The sequence below is a fragment of the Pan paniscus genome, chromosome 10 (genome assembly GCF_029289425.2).
Source record: "Pan paniscus chromosome 10, NHGRI_mPanPan1-v2.0_pri, whole genome shotgun sequence".
Classification (NCBI taxonomy): domain Eukaryota; kingdom Metazoa; phylum Chordata; class Mammalia; order Primates; family Hominidae; genus Pan; species Pan paniscus.
The window spans coordinates 44,757,900-44,779,823 of NC_073259.2; the positions used below are offsets into that span (position 1 = coordinate 44,757,900).

Consider the following 21,924-nt stretch of genomic DNA (forward strand, 5'->3'; position numbering starts at 1 on the left):
GATTAATCTTAGCAATATAATGTTAAGTAGAAAATTCCAGATTACATACAACATAAGACCCTTTTTTAATAAAAAATACAACTAATGCTAAAACAATATATTATTTAGACACACATACATATTTGATAACTATTTTTTGAAAAGTTTACTTTGGGAGGCTGAGGCAGGCAGATTGCTTGAGCCCAGGAATGAGACCAGCCTCACCTTTTAAAAAACTTTATTGTTTGCCATAGGAGGATGTGAAGTAACTGATTCTTACATATTGCTAGTGGGAGTATAAAAATCTGTTTAGCAAAATCTACTAAAACTGAACATAAGCACACCCTATGACCCAGCAGTCCACTCCTAAGTAATACCCAACAAAAATGCATTTATAATGTGTACTAAAAGACATGTACAAGAATGTTTACAGCAGCATTATCTGTAAGTCCAAAAACCAGAAACAAACCTAAACATCAATCAACTACAGAATGGATAAATTGTAACACATTCACAGAATAGAATATGATACAGGCTGGGCATGGTGGCTCACGCCTGTAATCCCAGCACTTTGGGAGGCCGAGGCGGGAGGATCACGAGGTCAGGAGATCGAGACCATCCTGGCTAACACAGTGAAACCCCGTCTGTACTAAAAATACAAAAAATTAGCTGGGCGAGGTGGCGGGCGCCTGTAGTCCCAGCTACTCGGGAGGCTGAGGCAGGAGAATGGCATGTACCCCGGAGGCGGAGCTTGCAGTGAGCCAAGATGGCGCCACTGCACTCCAGCCTGGGTGACAGCGAGACTCTGTCTCAAAAAAAAGAATATGATACAGCAATGAAAAAGGAGCTACTGATGATACAACAAGGATGAATTTCAAAAGCAATGCTAATAAGCAAAGAATGTCAGGTGCAAAATAGTGCATGCTGCATGTTTCCATTTATATGAACCTCATAACTGAACAAATCTCATCTATTGTGACATAAGTCAGAATACTGGTCTGGTGATATAAATCAGAATACTGGTCAGGGAGAGAATCTGGGTCAGAGCACAGGAGGGCTTCTAGGATCCTGATCTGAATAGTGGTTATGTGGCTGTGTTCAATGTAAAAATTCATTATGTTGTACCCTTAAGGATTTTGCATTTTATGTGTATTACACATCCAAAAAAAAAAAAGTTTACCAAAAACAAAGAAAAAAACTAAAGATGTCCTTTTACCTCTTACCTTCACAGTTTAACTGATGCTATCCATTACCCTTAGCATGCATTGACTGACACCCCTAACTGAACACTGGTAGGCTAACAGGCAACACTGGCGTACACTCAGGCTTTTCTCTTCCCACTATGCAATACTTACTAAGAGTCTAATCTATTTGTTGTTCTCAAACCTACTTAATGCCAGTTGTGCTCATAATTACAATTACATAATTGTCATGAAATATTAATACTGGCTGGGCATGGTGGCTGACACCTGTAATCCCAGCACTTTGGGAGGCCAAGGCAGGCAGATCGCTTGAGGTCAGGAGTTCGAGACCAGCCTGGCCAACGTGGTGAAACCCCCGTCTCTACTAAAAATACAAAAAAATTAGCTGGGTATGGTGGCATGCGCCTGTAATCCCAGCTACTTGGGAGGCTGAGGCAGGAGAATTGCTTGAACCTGGGAGGCAGAGGATGCAGTGAGCTGAGATCATGCCACTGCACTCCAGCCTGGGCAACAGAGAAGACTCCGTGTCAAAAAAGACAGAAATATTAACACTTAACATGGCCGGACGTGGTGGCTCATGCCTGTAATCCCAGCACTTTGGGAGGCCAAGGTAGATGGATCACTTGATCCCAGGAGTTCGAGACGAGCCTGGGCAACATAGCAATACCTCATCTCTATAAAAAATGTAAAAATTAGCCAGGCACGATGGCACACGCCTGTAGTCCCAGCTACTCGGGAGGCTAAGGTAGGAGGATCACCTGAGCTGTGATAGCACCACTGCACTTCAGCCTCTGCAACAGAGTGAGACCCTGTCTACAAAAAAGAAAAGAAAAAAAAAAAGTAAATACATCAATAAACTATAAGAAAAATTATTTCTTTGAAAACTAAACAGAAGGCTCTAGAAGACTGAACCAATACAAATTATTTTTAAAACTGTCCTCAATTTAAGTGTGGGTGAGACACATATACAAGTTGGGAGGGAAATTAAAAATCTAAAAAAAGGGTTTGTACTCATTGCTTCAAGTCTCTAAGAGTTCTCACTCTGCTTTAAAAAACCGTAAATAGAAGTTGCAAGCATGTATCACAGGGTGTAATTAATGCCAAAAATATGAAGAATTCTAATCAGCAAACTCATACTAAATACATCAAAGATTGGTGAATAAATGTACATTTGTTTTAAGCTAAAATAAAATACTATGGGCCGGGTGTGGTGGCTCACTCCTGTTATCCCAGCACTTTGGGAGGCCAAGGGGGGGTGGATCACCCGAGGTCAGGAGTTCCAGACCATCCTGGCCAACATGGCGAAACCCCATCTCTACTAAAAGTACAAAAATTAGCTGGGCGTGGTGGCGGGTGCCTGTAATCCCAGCTACTTGGGAGGCTGAGGCAGGAGAATCACTTGAATCTGGTGGGGGGCGGAGGTTGCAGTGAGCCAAGATCTCGCCACTTCACTCCAGGCTGGGCAAAAGAGCAAAACTCCATCTCAAACAAACAAAACAAACAAAAAATGCTATGGTATGTATGTATCATTTTTTATTTCCTGCTTTAATCAACTTTCCCAATTAACAGTAAACACTATATAAGATATAATAGTAACAGATAAGAGAACTATAATCACAGAAACTTTGCCCTAATAACTTTTGGCAAACTAATACAATCTACTAGACAGATAAAACAAAAATACTGTCAACAAGTCTACCTATTATAATGACAAAAGATAAATCAAACTGACCAAAGCTGAGACTGTTGTGCTTAAAAGCATATGCCTCTGGGGCCACATTAGCTATTCTCATTAATCAAAAGGGCACCGTGGTTCCCTATGCAGGTATGTTCTGGTTAATATCACAGATGTCTCAGAAGAAGATGGCTGCTGAACGGACTACATGGGGCTGAAGAACAAAGGTCTGAGTATCACTGAAGTAGAAAAATAATGGTCTGAGTTTCTGTTTTTTTGTTTGTTTGTTTGTTTGTTTTGAGACAGAGTCCCGTTCTGTTGCCCAGGCTGGAGTGCAGTGGCAGGATCTCAGCTCACTGCAACCTCCACCTCTCGGGTTCAAGTGATTCTCCTGCCTCAGCCTCCCGAGCAGCTGGGATTACAGGCGCATACCACCATGCCTGGCTAATTTTTGTATTTTTAGTAGAAATGGGGTTTCACCATGTTGGCCAGGCTGGTCTCAAACTCCTAACCTCAAGTGATTTGCCCGCCTTGGCCTCCCAAAGTGCTGAGATTATAGGAGTGAGCCACTGCGCCTGGTCTGAGTTCTCTTAATAGAAAAAACAAGAGATTTTTTACTAATAAATTTGCCCTCAGAGTTAAACTTTTCTCCGTAACATAATACTTAAAATGCCTTCCCTGACTCGGATATAAATCATAGGTTTCTCAGAAAAAAACAATAAAATTCATGTTACACAACAACATCCATTTAGGTGAATTTGGGTACGACAGTTACTTACAGGGTTTCTTTAAATCCATTGATTGAAAGCATCAGAGGACTCTCAGTGACAGAACTTTAAACTTTCTCATTTCATTCATTATTCAACTAATATTCATTGAATGCTTACAATTTTCTAAGCTTTGTGAGAGTTTGGGTGGGAGGATGATGCTCTTTCAGTTTCATGGAAGAATTATGGTATATCAGAATGCAAGGAGGCTTCAATATGAGAGCAGGTTGTGGAAAAGTGGGGACCAAGCCACTTAACTATTCAACTGTTTGACAATAAAGGGATTTTAAAAAATAGAGTATTAGGCCAGGCGCGGTGGCTCACGCCCGTAATCCTAGCACTGTGGGAGATCAAGGCAGGAGGATCACTTGAGGTCAGGAGTTCGAGACCAGCCTGGCCAACATGGGGAAACCCTGTCTCTACTAAAACTACAAAAATTATCTGGTGTGGTGGTGCGTGCCTGTAGTCCTGGCTACTCGGGAAGCTGAGGCAGGAGAATTGCTTGAACCCATGAGGCAGACACTGCAGTGAGCCGAGATCGCACCACTGCACTCCAGCCTGGGCAACAGAGACTTCATCTCAAAAAAAAAAAACAAAAACAGTATTAACCAGAGTGCTAGCAAGGCAAAGCAAAAGGGGTTTTCCCCCAAATAGGGAAGACTTTTTTCTTTGAAAAGGGATGAGGACATAAAACATAAAACAGAGAAAGGTAATACTTATTGGAGTAGAAAATAAGGGAGGAGCAACATACAAAGGTAATCAAAGACCAAATTAATCTTACATTCACATATTCACAGTCAATTAAAAAAAATTTTTTTTTTTTGAAATAGGGTCTGGTTCTGTTTCCCAGGCTGGAGTGCTGTGGCACGGTCTTGGCTCACTGTAACCTCCATCTCCTGGGCTCAAACGATTCTCCTACCTAAGCCTCCTGAGTAGCTGGGAATACAAGCACACGCCACCACATGCAGCTAGTTTTTGTATCTTTTGTAGAGATGGGGTTTCACAATGTTGCCTTGCGCAGGCTGATCTCGAACTCCGGAGCTCAAGTTCAAGCGGTCTGCCCATCTTGGCCTCCCAAAGTGCTGGGATTACAGGCGTGAGCCACCATGCCAACCCTAATCTTTATTTAATGCTTACTATAGGCCAGGAACTACACTAATAATGCAATTTTATATGCATTATCAAAAATCTTCACAAAAACTCTGTTAGGTAAAAGAAACATACTTCTGAAACAAACAAAAAGACAAAAATAACTAGAGGGAAGATTAAGGAGGTCACACCAAATGACTCCAACTTTTTAGTTATGGAAACAGAAGGAAAAAAAGCAGGAAGGCTTGAGGGCTTGAGAGGAACAGATAAGAAACTAACATTTACTGCCTACTATGTGCCAGCCACTGTAACATCCATTACATACATGTCATGTAATTCTGTGAAGTACTTATCATTCATTTAACTGAAGAACTTGAGGTTTGCGAGTTTCCCAAGAACAAAGAGCTGGTAAGTGGTGAGGTGGTGATTCAAACCTAGCTCCATGAAACTACAAATTATATTTCTTTCTGCTATATCAACATCAGGAATGTGCTAGAGAATAAATATGAGATGAATAAAAAGATCATAAAGCAGCAAAGGCCCAGTTAAAATCACACAGCATGAAATTAGAGCAGATAATGCCAACTCTGTGCCCTCTGCTCCCTGAGTTCAACCACCCAGGTAAAAAGCATTTAACATTAGGAAGTTGCCTGAATTGCAACGAATTTATATGTACATTTAAGGACTAATATAGGGCAGAAGAGTTTTACCTCCCTTCCAATTATCATTATTGTTCTTTACAAAAATGAACACCTACAAAATATTAGGCACTGGATAGGCTTACAGGACTTGCTACCCAAATATTTGAAGCTACAGTTTAGGTAGCTGTACATAGTCCAAATTCAACACTAATCTGAGGAAGTATCTAATGTCAATCAAAATATCAGAAAATATCCACCTAAGAGTAACTTTTCTTTGTTTTCAAAACTGACTTTATTTAAATGAATAGGCCCTAAAACTAACAGACACTGAATTATTGTCAAAAATCATAACACAGATCTGTTTACTTCACCTTTTTATGATGTAGGGGAAAACCTTTTAGACTTTAAAATGGACCAGAATTAGGCATCTTCGATGGAAACTAGGCATTGCATAATGTGTACCCTTCCTAGTTATCTGATTCTATGGGATTTGTATTGCTCATGGTCTTTGAGCTATTTTACAACTGTAAATTGTAGATAAGTGGTAGCAGTGCAAAGGTTGTTTTTTTTTTTTTTTTTTTTTTTTTTTTGAGACAAAGTCTTGCTCTGTTGCCCAGGATGGAGTGAGTGGTGTGATCTCCACTCACCACAACCTCTGCCTCCCAGGTTCAAGAGATTCTCCTGCCTCAGCCTCCCATGTAGCTGGGATTACAGGCGTGCGCCACCATGCCCAGCTAATTTTTGTATTTTTAGTAGAGACGGGCTTTTGCTATGTTGGCCAGGCTGGTCTTGAACTCCTGACCTCATGATCCGCCCGCCTCGGCCTCCCAAAGTGCTGGGATTATAGGCGTTAGCCACCGCACCCGGCCAACGCAAAGAATTTTTACGTATACACGTGCAAATAAATTCTATCCAGTGTAAGGGGCAACAATTTTTCCTGGTGGAAGAAGCCAGTTTTGGATTGGTCTGTAAATTAATTTCAAGCATTCTTTTTTCCTTTTGAGTCAGGGTCTCATTCTGTGGCCCAGGCTTGTGTGCAGTGGTACAATTACAGCTTGCTGCAGCTTTTAATTCCTGAGTTCAAGTAATCCTCCCATCTCAGCCTCCGGAGTAGCTGGGACTACAAGAATGCACCTGGCTAATTTTGTTTTTAATTATTATTTCTTTGTAGAGACAGAGTTTCACTAGGCTGATCCTGAACTCCTGGCCTCAAGTGATCATTTCACTTCGGCCTCCCAAGTGTTAGGATTATGGGTGTGAGCCACCGCGCCTACCAAATGTTAAGCATTCTTGATCCTATGTATGTGTGGTACTTTGAATTGTCCTTTGAACCATTTTAACTTCTTACTGGTTCTTTAATTAATATATTAAATAACATCTTTTACATGTGTTCATTTTATTTATTTATTTTTATTTTTATTTTTTGAGATGGGGTCTTGCCCCGTCACCGAGGCTGGAGTGCAGTGGCTCACTGCAACCTCCGCCTCCCAGGTTCAAGCGATTCTCCTGCCTCAGCCTCCCAAGTAGCTGAGACTACAGGTGCATGCCACCATGCCTGGCTAATTTTTGTATTTTTAGGAGAAATGGGGTTTCCCCATGTTGGCCAGGCTTGTCTCAAACTCCTCACCTCAGGTGGTCTGCCGGCCTCGGCCTCCCAAATTGCTGGGATTACAGGCGTGAGCCACTGTACCCAGGCCTCACTTTATACTTGTATGAAAATCAAGATTTTTGCCTGTTTTTTTATCCCTTAACAATAAATATAACATGTGGTAGATAACCTGGAAAATAAAAAAATTTTAATGCAAAAGCTCAAAGCTCAAGGGAAAGAAACATCCTTTTCTACCCATCTACGTGTTTAAGGAAGACCAAACAAAACTTGTGCCTTGTCTCTTCTCAGTTCCAAAATTTTAGGACTCTAAGAAGCATAGCCATTGTTGAAGTTGGTCATTCATCAAAGAGTCCATAACTCACAAAAGAATTGTTTGAAATGGTATTTCCAGCTGCTTTTCCTTGATGCATAGCGTAAATAAAGGACTGTCTCAAGAACAGAAGCTTCATGATTTCAGAAATGCTTTGAATCTTTTCTCTGAACTACTTTTGTTAATTGCACCAATAAAACAGACAGTATGTTTTCATAATGAACTAAAAATCTACATTTGACAAATGCCTTTTCTGATCCAAAATACTCATGCCAGTCCACATCTGTACAATCATAAGAATGTTAAATATATCTGCTGCTTTCAAAATAATAGCTGTCTTCTACTAGTATATGTCATATGAAAGGATAGAATAAGCAAATATTTTTTAACAAACTCACTGGATTCTAATATTCACACAAAGTTTAAAGAAGCCCAAACCAGAAATCAATGTACAAACTAAACATTAAATCAACAACATATTTTAAATTCATTAATACAGAAAGGAAAGGGTATATCAATGCTCAGATCTTCTGGCTAAGCCCCAAATTTAAAAATATCTCTAATACCACTAGTCTCTATGGAATTACTGGTTTCACAAAGCAGCTTTTTTCCTCACATAGGATCAAACTAATCCACTGGCAGTCTCTGGAAAGAAGCAGTAAAATCAAGTTGTACCAAAAATCTTTATACTTAGCATTCATTCAAAGCCTTCCAAACCACTCCCAGGCTTGTAACATGTCAGAAAAATATTGCTTTAGCAAGTAATTATTTTGCCCAAAAATGAACAGAGCAATTTAGATTGGAAATAATTTGCTATCCATGTCATTCATAAATCCATGCTACTATACTATAAGTCTTAAAATGAATGCATAATGCATGCAGCATATCATGCATTAAATATTCTAAAAGATAAGTTTTCATTTAGCTGAAATTAGTTAAGTAATACTAGGAGACTTAAAAGCATAAAAAGTTAACTCTTTCTTCTCCCCACCCCTACTCCCTCCAAACCACTCAGGAACCTTGGGAGGGGAACAGGACTATGTGTCAGGTGGAGGGAAAAAGAATGCAGATAAAACAAACAAGACAAATGAAAAGGTATAGAATGTTAATCCCAAAACTTCTGCCAAATTACAACTGAAGTTAAGGAACTGTAGTGAAGTCTTCTGATTTACACTAGTTCAAGATCTGAAAGTACCTATTGTCTGCCTTCCTATAATGTAACTCATTTCAAAACTTTGTTTTCTGATTCTTCTCATGGTTCTTATAGCACTACAAATTAGCATGTGTTTGCAGGAATTCTACCAAAGCTTTGTAAAAGTATTTTTCAAATACCAAGTAAAAGTAGTTTAGTCGGCTGGCCACAGTGGCTCACATCTGTAATCCCAACACTTTGGGAGGCTGAGGTAGATGGATCACTTGAGGCCAGGAGTTTTAAGACCAGCCTGGGCAACATAGTGAGACCTGTCTCTACAAAAAATAAAAATAAAAAATTAGGCCAGGTGTGGTGGCTCATGCCTGCAATCCCAGCACTTTTGGCAGGCTGAGGGAGGCGGATAACCTGAGGTCAGGAGTTTGAGACCAGCCTGCCCAACATGGCGAAACCCCGTCTCTACTAAAAATACAAACATTAGCTGGGCGTGGTGGCAGGCACCTGTAATCCCAGCTACTAGGGAGGCTAAGACCAGAGAATCCCTTGAACCTGGGAGGCGGCGATTGCAGTCAGCCGAGATCACGCCATTGCACTCCAGCCTGGGTGACAAGAGCAGAACTCTGTCTCAAAAAAATAAAATTAAATTAAATTAAAATTAAAAATTAGCCAGGCATGGTGGCACACACCTGTAGTCCTAGCTACTCAGGAGGCTGAGGCAGGAGGATCCCTTGAGTGCAGGAAGTTGAGGCTGCAGTGAGCCATGATTGCACCACTGCACTCTGGCCTATGCAACAGAGTGAGACCCTGCCTCAAAAAAAAAAAAAAACAAAAAAAAAACAGTCATTTAAAATGAAAGCTACACAGTGAAACCCCACCTCTACAAAAAAAACATAAAAATTAGCCCGGCATGGTGGCATGCGCCTGTAGTCTCAGCTACTCAGGAGGCTGAAGTGGGAGGATGGCATAAGCCGGGAGGTGGAGGTTGCAGTGAGCCAAAAATCATGCCACTGCACTACTGCCTGGGCAACAGAACAAGACGTGGTCTCTAAATACATAAACACATACATGCTAATACACTTTTTCCCTCTACCCCAAATTCAACAATGTACAGATCTGGATACCAAGAAAAATAAAACAGGTTAATGATTACATTCAGGCATTTCTTCTTCCCAGAAGTGTTGTAATATGGCAGACAGCTATTTCTGCAACAACTTTCTATTTGCTAGGCTATTGTCTTCTTTTAGGCCATCAGAGAAGATGGGTTGAATCTCTCAAGATGTACAAACCCAGAAAGATAAAGAAACAGCAAAACAGGAAGAAGAAAACAAAATGGAAACAACACAAAACACAATAGCCTCTACAAACACATATCATAAATCACCTTTTCTGAATATTTTACCTCCAGAGCCAGATCACTACATAAGGTGAGCAAAGCCTTATCAGACAGGGTCAGGCAGTAGAGTAGTTCTACAGACAGTGCCCTAATGCTGTTCAAAGACTCTTCTAACCTGCTTTACAGTCTCTACATTCTAAATTATCTCCATCACCTAACCCCTTTTCAAAATTTCCCTTAGGAGTATCCCTACAAGAATTAAGAAAGCTAGCTAAACTAATTCAACTGAAAGTGTGAATGACAAACAGGCACATATATTCTTTAACCCTTGCAAAGATGTTACTTATGGATTCAAGCTAATCCTTAAATGGTAAAAATTTTAATACAGAGATTTTAATTTCTTTTTGTTTCCTCTTTTGAGAGAGAAGCATCATTAAGCCTACTCTGATACAAAAGGAAAAGAGAGGAAATCAAATGTCAGTCCAAAGTTCCCAGGTCCTGTCCCTACTGAAGAAAAGAGGTTTTCATTACTGGCAAGTCTTCTTCCACAGCTCTTGACAAACCAGTTCTTGAACATTTAAAAGAAGAGAGGCCATCTTTCATCTCCCTGCCTAGTGAAAAAGGGAAGAGAAAAGCCTGACACGTTGTCTAGCTTCCAAAACTTGTTGATAGGTATATATGTGGGGTGTCTGGTGTTTTAAAATATGTTTGCAAATTCTTTCATCCTTCTCCCATCAGAAGGTAGAGTCTCATTCTTCTCCCCATGAAGGGAATGCAACAGAAGGGGCACTGAGCAACCTCAGAAGCTAGGTCATAAAGGTGATAAAGGCCAGGCACAGTGGCTCACACCTGTAATCCCAACACTTTGGGAAGCTGAGGTGGGCAAATCATTTGAGGTCAGGGGTTCGTGACCAGCCTGGCCAACATGGTGAAACCCCACCTCTACTAAAAATTCAAAAAAATTAGTCGGGCGTGGTCATGGGTGCCTGTAATCCCAGTGGGAGGCTGAGGCAGGAGAACTGCTTGAACCCAGGAGGCGGAGGTTGCAGTGAGCTGAGATCAAGCCACTGCACTCCAGCCTGGGCGACTGAACGAGACTCCATCTCAAAATAAAATAAAATAAAATAAAATAAAAAGGTGATAAAACTTCGGCCAGGTGCTCTCTCAGGCAACTTCAAAGTCCAAGTCACCATATAAGATACCCAGTAAGCCTCACAGGGTTAGAGAGATGTCTGGAAACACCAGCTGTTAAGGCTTCCCAGCCCAGCCACCTCATATGAATGAGGAACCCTCTGAGATAATGACTCCAGGCCCAGCTACCATCTATCTCCAACTGCATAAGAGACGCTGGTGAGGAAGGCTTCTAAGTGATTCCAACCCCAGCTATGACCTGACTGCACCTTCAAGAGAAACCCTAAAAAAGATCTGCCTAGCCAAGCCCAAACATCAGAACCATAATAGATAAAACGGAGTTTTACACTGCTAAATTTGGGATGTGTGTTAACACAGCAATAGATAACCAAAACCGATTTTGGTACAGGGAGTAGATTTTTTTGTTCTGCCATTAAAAAAAAAAAAAAAAAAAAAAGTAAAATGTTTGGTCTTAACACTGAGCAGCAAAGGAAAGCAAAAAGGGCCTTGAGAGTGTAAGCCAAGGCCTGCAGGGTCTTAAGAAAAATGTTAACAAAGGCCTCAAGGAGGCTGTCGTAAAGACTTAAAACAGAGATGAGCAAACTACAGTCTGTAGGTGAAATTCAACCTGCTGCCTGTTTTTGTAAATAAAGTTTTATTGGAACACAGCCATACCTATTAGTTTACATATTGTCTAAGTATGCCAGAGATCATATGGCCCAAAAAGCCTAAAATATTTACTATCTGGCCCTTTACAGAAAAAGGTTGCAGGCCCCTGGCTTAAAAGTAAATGCAAAAAGCGTTATCGGAAGCTGAAGAATTTTATTGGGTAACCACAGAAAACTTTAGCAAAGCTGTCATCTGCAGTAATGTGAAAAACAGAAAATATAATTAATGAACTGACAGACTAGATAAGGAGATTTCCAGGTAGAATATCAAGTATCAACTGGTTTCTTTTAGCTGTGTATAAGAAAGTACAGATAGAGAGAGATAAGCTCCAGAAGAAATTATACAATTTCCAAGCAGTATATAGAATATAAGGAGCAATGAGTTGCTAGGTCCAAAAATTAAACTGTTTCTTATTCCCAGCCTTCCCATATAGCAAACATTTCTCAAATTAAGAAATGTCCCAGACCAGGCACAGTGACTCATGCCTGTAATCCCAGCACTTTGGGAGGCCGAGGTGGGTGGATCACCTGAGGTCAGGAGTTTGAGACCAGCCTGACCAATATGGTGAAACCCCATCTCTGCTAAAAATACAAAATTAGCCTGTAATCCCAGCACTTTGGGAGGCTGAGGGGGGCAGATCAGGTGGTCAGGAGTTCGAGACCAGCCTGCCCAATATGGTGAAACCCCCATCTCTACTAAAAAAATACAAAAATTAGCTGGGCGTGGTGGCACATGCCTCTACTTGGGAGGCTGAGGCAGGAGAATCGCTTGAATGCGGGAGGCAGAGGTTGCAGTGAGCCGAGATCCCGCCACTGCACTCCAGCCTGGGCAACATGAGTTAAACTCTGTCTCAAAAAAAAAAAAGAAAGAAAAAGAAAAAGAAAAAAGAAAAAGAAAGAAATGCTCCCTGGGCTAGGCACAGTGGCTCATGCCTAAAATCCCAGCACTTTGTGGGGCCAAGGTAGGAGGATCGCTTGAGGCCAGGAGTTCAAGACCAGCCTGGGCAACATAGTGAGACTCTGTCTCTACCAAAAATTTAAAAATTAGCCAGGCATGTGCCTGCCTATAGTCCTGGCTACTCAGGAGGCTGAGGTGGGAGGGTCATGAGCTAAGGAGTTCAAGGCTGCAGTGAGCTATGATCACACCACTGCACTCCAGCCTTTGAGACAGAGCAAGAACCTGTCTCAAAAAAATAAAAAAATAAAAAAGCCTTCTGGGCAAAGATCAAATCCAAAGCAGACCAGGGAAAATTGGCATGAAGATTAAAACTTTATTTAGACCAAGAGTCAGCAAACATTTTCTGCAAAGGACCAGATAAATATTTTAGGCTGAGGGCCATATACAGTCTCTGTTGAATTTTTTTTTTAACCCTTTGAAAATATAAAAACAAGTCTTAGTTCGATGGCCTTTGCCTACTCCTAGTTCAGATGTCAAAGACATTTAAGGTGGTACCTCATAGATTGTTTCAAACAAAAGGCCTTCTAAGAATTCTAAAGGTGTTGTCCCACAAAAGCCATATAGGAAACCTAAGCTCTATATGTTCTATCAATGTGCAAGTGTGGCTTTTATCTAATACATTAAAACTCCCTTCCCAGAAGAGTCACAGAAAATCTACTAAGTTTTAAAGAGAATTTTATGTTCAGAAACACTGTCATCTTGGACTAAAAGGGACAGAGACCATACAAAACGAAAAGAGGCTTCTGGACACCCAAACTTCTATAGGCAGGAAAGAAGCCAAGAAAAGTACTCTATTGCAACACAGTACATTTTATGGAAAAGGAAGAATTCAAAAGGCAGACCAAGAGCTATGGAGGATCATTCCTAGGCAGTAGGGCTGATCCCTCCAATAATGTTACAGAACTGGTAATACATGCCTGCTTGGATTTCAGAATTGCTGTGGACCCATGACTGTGTTCCTCCCATTTTTCTGTATTTTTGAACAGGAGTGAATACAGTGGTTATCTTCTGCCTGTCCAATGTTGCATACTGGGTAGGCTGGGAATGGGGGGAGATGCCCTGTCTGTTTAGTTCACAGGTCTTCAGAGTGAAAGCAATGGTAGTCAAAGAGCTACACCCAAGGAACCATATCTGAGTAGCCTTATTTATACCTGGATCTGATTTAGAAAGCAAGATCCTGGACCTCAAACCTGAGACTAATGCTGAAATGTATTAGGCGAGATTCTGGGGGCCTTGAGAAGGGGTGAGTGTATTCTGTAAGTGGGAGGAATGAAAATAATTTGTGACCAGAGAGCAGACTGAAGTACCCTTGGAATATGACATGTTGGCAAGATAGGGTGGCTCACACCTATAATCCCAGTACTTTGAGAGGCTGAGGCAGGAGGATCACTTGAACCCAGGAGTTCCAGGACAGCCTGAGCTACACAGCAAGACCCTGTCTCTATGGGGAAAAAAAATAAAATTAAATTAAAATTAAAAAGTTACAGTAGTCTGGCTACCATAAAGTCCCTATGCTGGAGTGACTACACGAAAATAGAGAGAGATGTCCAAGGCGCCATAGCTGTTCCATCCCCTGCCTATTTGAACTTCCCTGCTCCTGTCAGATATGTAAGTACAGAAGGAAGCCATCAACATATCTCTAGGCTCAGTCACCATCTGACTACAACTACATGACAGAACTTGAGCAAGAACCACTTAGCTGAGCCCAGTCAACCCCCAAAACCATGAGGGTTTTATGCACTAAGTTTGGAGTTGTTTTGTTCCTTACTAAGGAACAAAACAACTGTTTAACAACGTGTCTGGAGACCCCAGCCTAAGACTCGGGAAGTTCAAACTTAGCCTGCCTTTCTATATTACCAATCAATTAACATCAAATACTAGCTTTATGCTTACTCAGTTCCTTCTTCTTTCCCCAGCTGAAATGTTTAATTTGACCATGGCAAAAGATATTTTTATAATTGTTTTAACATTTATCCAATTACAATGTGACAAAATCATTAGAAGTTTCAAGATTTATGCCAATCTAACTTTAAATATTATTTCAATCTAACTTTAAATATTATTATCTAACTTCAAATACTATTTGAATTTTTTTTTTTTTAGAATGAGCGTCTCACTCTGTTGCCCAGGCTGTAGTAGTACAGTGTGTTGTGATCATGGCTCACTGAAGTCTCAAACTCCTGGCTTCAAGCGATCCTCCTACCTCAGCCTCCCAAAGTGCTGGGATTACAGGAATGAGCCACCATGCCCAACCTGAAACAACTTCTAATTATTTACACACACAGATAATCAATGGTTTACTGCCTACTAACATTTATTTTACAATTATTTTTTAAATTATTAGGTAATTTAACCGGGCACAGTAGCTCACGCCTGTAATCCCAGCACTTTGGGAGGCCAAGGCAGGCCGATCACCTGAGGTCAGGAGTCAGGAGTTTAAGACCAGCCTGGCCAACATGGTGAAACCCTGCCTCTACTAAAAACACAAAAATTAGCTGGGCATGGTGGCGCATACCTATAATCCCAGCTACTCGGGAGGCTGAGGCAGGAAAATCGCTTGAACCCAGGAGGCAGAGGTTGCAGTGAGCCAAGACGGTGCCACTGCATTCCAGCCTAGGCGACAGAGAGAGAATCCATCTCAAAAATAAAATAAAATAAATTATTAGGTAATTTGAGACTGATGGTCATGCTATCTCCTCTGCAATATAACACTAATTTATAGTGTTTTAAAATGCAGTTGTATCTGCAGAACTAAAATAATCATCACTAACATATAATAACCACTATTTCTAAGGCCTCGTCATCTTTAAATCCTGTAAGTTTGGAAAAAATAAACCTTTTGCATTTGAAGATATACAATTCGATGTGTTTTAGATCACTGGCAGGGAATTTAATGTTCTAGCTCTCTTAGAAGAAAAAAATGGAATTTGATTTTCACATATTATAAACATGGTTAAGCCCAACTTCTGTAGAGAAACTAAAACAGCTGAGCCAAGAACTAATAGGCCCCAGCAGAATGGCAGAAGGTACTGTGAAAGAAGAATAGCAAGGAGGCCTGAGGTCAAGGTAACCTACCTCTGAAAGAAAAATTACTTTCTCCATTGTGTGAGCACTTCCAACTAGACATATCCTAAATTATTTAGCAGTGGTTTAATTAACCTTTTTTCACTTTTTCCTAGACTGTCAAATGCTTGATTTTTTAAGCAAGTACCAAGAGGAAAAAATCAAATATAATCCTAATTAGTTTGAGAAGAAATTTTAAAGAATAAAGTATGTATTCTGCTTTAGATATGATTCTTTGAATATTGAGTCATGCAGATACCCAAGTCTACTCTATGAAGAAAACTATTTTAATAAGCTTTTCTTTTTTGGGGGGGACCAAAAATATTTATTTACTCGTGGTAGATTATGGCACATAATGCTTCATTTCACATTTCAATCAAGTCTCTTCACATAGTCTCAGTAAAACATGCATATTCATCAAGATAAGCTAGTATTTGAGTTATGGAGGCTTGGAAGTCCAAGTTGAGGGGGCACATCCGGTGGGAGCCTTCTTGCTGGTGTGTTCTCTTTGATGTGTCCTGAGATGACCAAGGGCATTACATGGCAAGAGGACTGAGTATGCTAACAACAATAAACTTTTCTATTACTACATTAGATGGGAAACTAAAAGGAAAGAGAAGGTCAACATGCAAACATCTATTTAACCCATAATGTGGCTGATTTTAAATATCAGTATGGGCTCTGGCTCCTGATAGCAGAGTCATCCCATCCAAGGGGAGAGAAAAGGTTTTCGCTTGCCCACAGGGCAAAAGTTTAGGCCCTATACAAATTTTGAAATAAGTAAATGTCACCTCCCACAGAGAACCCACAACTACCTAATTCCTCCTTCCTCATTCAAAACTTCTTCTATAAAACTAAAAGTGTCAGGAACACACTAAAACTCACTGAACTCAGTCACATTAAAGAATAGATATTTGATAGCACCTAACCCTCCCATGAGAGAAAATATTATAAACTAAATATAATATAGTGGAGAAAATGCTGGTTTCCAAAAAAAAAAAAAAATTCCTTTTAAGCTCTACATCAAAGAGATATGGGTGTTTTGCTTACCACTATATTCCCCAGCATCTAACAGAGGAATAAACGTATCAGTGAGCACTCAAAACTTTGCATAAATGAATAGATGGTCTGCTTTTATCTCTTATGTAAGAAACTTGCACTCTAGTTACAGTCTATCAGTAACTAGCTATGTAACTTTGGACAAGTTTCTTGATTTCTCAAGCTTTAGTTTCCATTATACAACACAAAATGAGGTCAGGTAGAAGTTGGGGAGAAAAATTAGATAGTAAGTATGATGTGGGCAAGGATCCTCTCTGTCTTACTCATTCTGCATCCCAGTGCCTAACAAAGTGGCTAGGGTATATTCAACTTTTTTTCAGATACATGGTGTGCAGCCATCAAACATTGTATAGAACAGGCTGGGCACGGTGGCTCACACCTGTAATACCAGTGCTTTGGCCAAGGTGGGCAGATCACTTGAGGTCAGGAGTTCGAGACCAGCATGGCCAACATGGTGAAACCCCGTCTCTACTAAAAATACAAAAATTAGCCAGGCATGGTGGCACACACCTATAATCCCAGCTACTCAGGAGGCTGAGGCAGGAGAATTGCTTGAGCCCGGGAGGCAGAGGCTGCAGTGAGCCAAGACTGCACCATTGCACTCCAGCCTGGGCGACAGAGCGAGACTCCATCTCAAAAACAACAACAACAAAAAAAACATGTATTGAACAAAACTTCTTCCAGCCCTGATTCTACAATTCTTCACCATTTGCTTAAATGATATTTGTTTTCTACACACACAGTATATACTCCAACAAGAAGATTTAAGATTCCTTCTCTACACTCAACTCAGCTATCAGTAAAGGTCTTTTAAAATTAAGATACGGCTGGGCCTGGTGGGTCATGCCTGTAATCCTACCACTTTAGGAGGCCAAGGCAGGTGGATCACTAGATGTCAGGAGTTCAAGAGCAGCCTGGCCAACAGGGTGAAACCCCATGTCTACTAAAAATACAAAAATTAGCCGGGTGTCATGGAGCATGCCTGTAATCCCAACTACTCGGGAGGCTGAGGCAGGAGAATCGCTTGAACCTGAGAGGCGGAGATTGCAGTTAGCTGACATTGCGCCACAGCACTCCAGCCTGGGCGACACAGGGAAGACTCCATCTGGGAGAAAAAAAAAAGGCTGGGCACAGTGGCTCACGCCTGTAATTCCAGCACTTTGGGAGGCCGAGGCAGTCAGGAGATTGAGACCATCCTGGCTAACACAGTGAAACCCCATCTCTACTAAAAATACAAAAAATTAGCCGGGCATGGTGGTGGGCACCTGTAGTCCCAACTACTCGGGAGGCTGAAGCAGGAGAATGGCGTGAACCCGGGAGGCGGAGCTTGCAGTGAGCCGAGATCGTGACACTGCACTCCAGCCTGGGTGACAGAGCGAGACTCTGTCTCAAAAAAACAAAACAAAAAACAACAACAAAAAAAACTTCTAAAATATTCTCCACCTCTCCACTTTGCATGATGGTGATACTATTTATCCTCTAAATGCAGCTTTTAAAAAGATAAGATTTGGATAGACAGGATGCCAGAAGCAGCACCATTTCCCAGATTCTTCACAGCTGGTTTTTTGCAGTTTGATTCTATGATGCTGCCTGAAACACCATTAGAAGTACCTGGAATATCAGGTTAATTCATTTGTAATCCAAAAATGTATTCAAATGTCAAATGTACTATTATTATTCCATCTGTCCAACCTTTAGCATAATTGACTGAAAGCTGTATGCATTCATTTAGGTTCATGATTTTCACAGGATGCAACCAACAACTACCATTTATTCATTATTTAGGACACTTTCTGTAGCATTATTACAGAAAATAACATGTAAAAGAATCTTGTGCCTTTAGAATACTATCATCTCTTGGCCAGGCGCGGTGGCTTACACCTGTAATCCCAGAACTCTGGGAAGCCGAGGTGGGTGGATCACCTGAGGTCAGGAGTTCGAGACCAGCCTGGCCAACATGGCGATACCCCGTCTCTACTAAAAATACAAAAATTAGCTGGGCCTGGTGTTGCGTGCCTGTAGTCTTGGCTATTCGGGAGGCTGAGGCAGGAGAATCACTTGAAGCCAGGAGGCGGAGATTGCAGTGAGCCAAGATTGCACCACTGCACTCCAGCCTGGGCGGCAGAGCAAGACTCTGTCTCAAAAAAAAAAAAAAAAAAAAAGGCCAGGCACAGTGGCTCAAGCCTGTAATCTCAGCACTTTGGGAGGCCAAGGCAGGCGAATCACTTGAGGTCAGGATTTCAAGACCAGCCTGGCCAACATGGCAAAACCCTGTCTCTACTAAAAATACAAAAATTAGCCGGGCATGGTGGTAGGTGCTTGTAATCCCAGCTACTCGGGAGACTGAGGCAGGAGAATCGCTGGAGCCCAGGAGACGGAGGTTGCAGTGAGCCGAGATTGTGCCATTGCACTTCAGCCTGGGTGACAAGAGTGAGACTCTGTCTCAAAAAAAAAAAAAAAAAAAGAATACTATCATCTCCAAATTTAGGTGTGGCCTTCCAAAAGCGGGCATATCTCTGCTATCAGGTAGTAATGGCTAATACATTCAAGAACCTCAGCTTGAACAAAGTATTATGGCTGACATATTCCCAAATTATCCTTGATTTTAAAGTCTAATAACTAATAACTTTTTAGATATTAACTCATATAGCATTTTACAGTCTGTAACCTACCATTTAACACTGACATTGTTTTCATTCAATCAGTCGTCTGCTTTGTGTCAAACACTGTGCTAGCCAAGGAGTCCACAAACTCTGTCAAGGGCCACACAACAAACATTTTAGGCTTTGCTGGACATACGGTCTGTCACAATACTCAGCTCTGCTGTTGGCGGTGCAAAAGCTGCACTGACAATATGTTAATGAATGAGCATGGCTGTGTCTTAATTAAACTTTATTTACAAAGAGGCAGTAGGTCATTTTTGGCTTGGCAACCCCTGTCTTAGCCTATGGGGAGATAGCAATAAAACATTTTTTAAAATTAAAATTTGAATAAATAAAATACACACAGAGCCTATCAGATCCAGATAAGTGCTACAGAGAAAATGAAGCAGGGTAAAGGCGATAGAGAGCCAGGGCCTCACCAATATGGTGACATTTCAGCCTGACCCCTGAAGTAAGGAAGAGGAAAAGCCATGCTACCTGCATAGGAAAAGCATTCTAGGAGACGTAACAGCAAGCACAAATGTTCTGAAGAAGAAACAACCTGGCATCTTAGAAAAACAGCAAGGATGCCGCTGTGGCTAAAGAAACGTGAGCAGTGGAGAGTCACAGGAAATCAGGCCAGAGGAGTAAACTGAAGCCAGACTTTGTACAACCTTTTAGTCCACTGTCACAACTTTGGCTTTTACTCTAAAATGGAAAACCACTGGAAGATCTTGAGCAAAGGAGTGACAACCTCATTTGACTTAATTTTAAGAGGATCATTCTGGAGGTCTGTTGAGAAAAGACTACACAAAGACAAGGACAGAAAGAGAGAACTCAATCAGAAGACTAATGCAACAATCCAGGAAAGAGAGGACAGCAGTTTGAATCTGAGTGGTAGCAGTAGAGAGGGTGGTCAGATTCAGTATGTATTCTCAAAGTAAAACAAGATGAAATGTGATATGTAGAGAGAGGCATCAAGGATGATTCCAAGGTTTTTGTCCCAAGTAAATGGAAGGATAGTCTATTTACTGAAATGGGGATGACCATGAAAGAGGCGTGGAGACACATATGAAGTGTGAGATGCCTATTACATCCACTATTACACATGCACATAGAGATGTTAAGTGGCCAGTGGGATACACAAGTTTGGTGTTAATATTATTTTACATTATGATTGTTCCCAGTATATGTTTGCTCTCTCCAACTGTGTTATAAAATCCTTAAGAATAAGAACGCCTCACTTTCACTTCATTCACAGGTGATAGTATCAAGACGAATTCTTACTTTTTTTTTTTTAACCAAATCTGCCTTGATCTTGGAACTCTTATTTTATACACAATTTTAATAGGGTTATAGTTCTAGTTCCTGAATCCACCAAAAGATAGAAGTAGCAAATTTAAAATAGGGGGGGAAAAGCAGCTATCACTGACCGCTGACAAAGGAGTAAACAGAAAAGAAAGCATAAAAAGCTGACAAAAACTAGGCTGGGTGTGGTGGCTCACACCTGTAATCCCAGCACTTTGGAAGGCCAAGGTGGGAGGATTGCTTGAAGCCAGGAGTTCAAAATCAGAGTAGGCACCATAGTGAGACTCCATCTCTACAAAAAGTAAAAAAAAAATTAGTCAGGTATGGTGGTGCACATCTGCGGTCCCAGCTACTGGGGAGGCTGAAGTGGGAGGACCACTTGAGCTTGGGAGGTCAAGGCTACAGTAAGCTGTGATTGCACTACTGCACTCCAGCCTAGGTAACAGAGCAAGAGACCCTGTCTTTAAAAAAAAAAAAAAAAAAAAAAGTTTACAAAAACTAGAAAGATCTAGCATTCCAAGATTATTTATTATTTACTATAGGTATTATACAAACAACTGTACATATATGTCAGTATCCTCCCGAATTCAAGCTATCCTCCTGCCTCAGCCTCCCAAGTAGCTGGGATTACCAGCATGCACCATCATGACTAGCTAATTTTTGTATTTTTAGTATAGACAGGGTTTCACTATGTTGGCCAGGCTGGTCTTGAACTCCTGACCTCAAGTGATCCACCCGCCTCGGCCTCCCAAACCAAAGGCATTGTTCTGACAGAACAAAATTTTTCCAAATATCTTTAGTTACATTTAATGTAATTTTCAAATGTCATGTTTTAAAGTATTGTTATTTAAAATGGAAGAAACTGTATGCAAAAGAGTAAATGTCAATTATCTGAAAAATTTATATATGTGTTATCCTCACAGGTTTGTTAGAAGGCAGATGAAATTATATACATGAAAGTCGTCTAATAAACATTTATTTGGACTCGCCCTGTACTAAAAATGGTAGATGTTTACGAAAAAGTAAGTTGTCATTCAAGCTCAAGTCCCTCCTTTTTTTGAGACAGTCTCCCTCTGTCGCCCAGGCTGGAGTTAAGTGGTGTAATCTCGGCTCACTGCAACCTCGGCTAACTGCAACCTCTACCTCCCGGGTTCAAGTGATTCTCCTGCCTCAGCCTCCCAAGTAGCTGGGATTACAGGCATGGGTCACCACGCCCAGCTAATTTTTGTATATTTAGTAAAGACGGGGTTTTGCCACATTGGCCAGGCTGTGTTTTAAACTCCTGACCTCAGGTGATCCACCCAACTGAGCCTCCCAAAGTGCTGCAAATTCAGGCGTGA

The 21,924-nt window shown here is 41.0% G+C and overlaps 1 protein-coding gene across 3 annotated transcripts in view; it reads right to left on the reverse strand.

Moving 5' to 3' along the window:
* Nucleotides 1–21,924, reverse strand: part of SPATS2 (spermatogenesis associated serine rich 2) — a 161,065-nt gene that overhangs the window by 100,701 nt on the left and 38,440 nt on the right. Inside the window, exon 3 of one of the 3 annotated variants that reach the window (XM_055095685.2) lies at nt 20,784–20,876. The exons of the other annotated variants lie outside the window; for them this stretch is intronic. The gene's annotated coding sequence lies outside the window, so the exon portion shown is untranslated. The remainder of the gene's footprint in view (nt 1–20,783; nt 20,877–21,924) is intronic. 3 annotated transcript variants of the gene reach the window in all.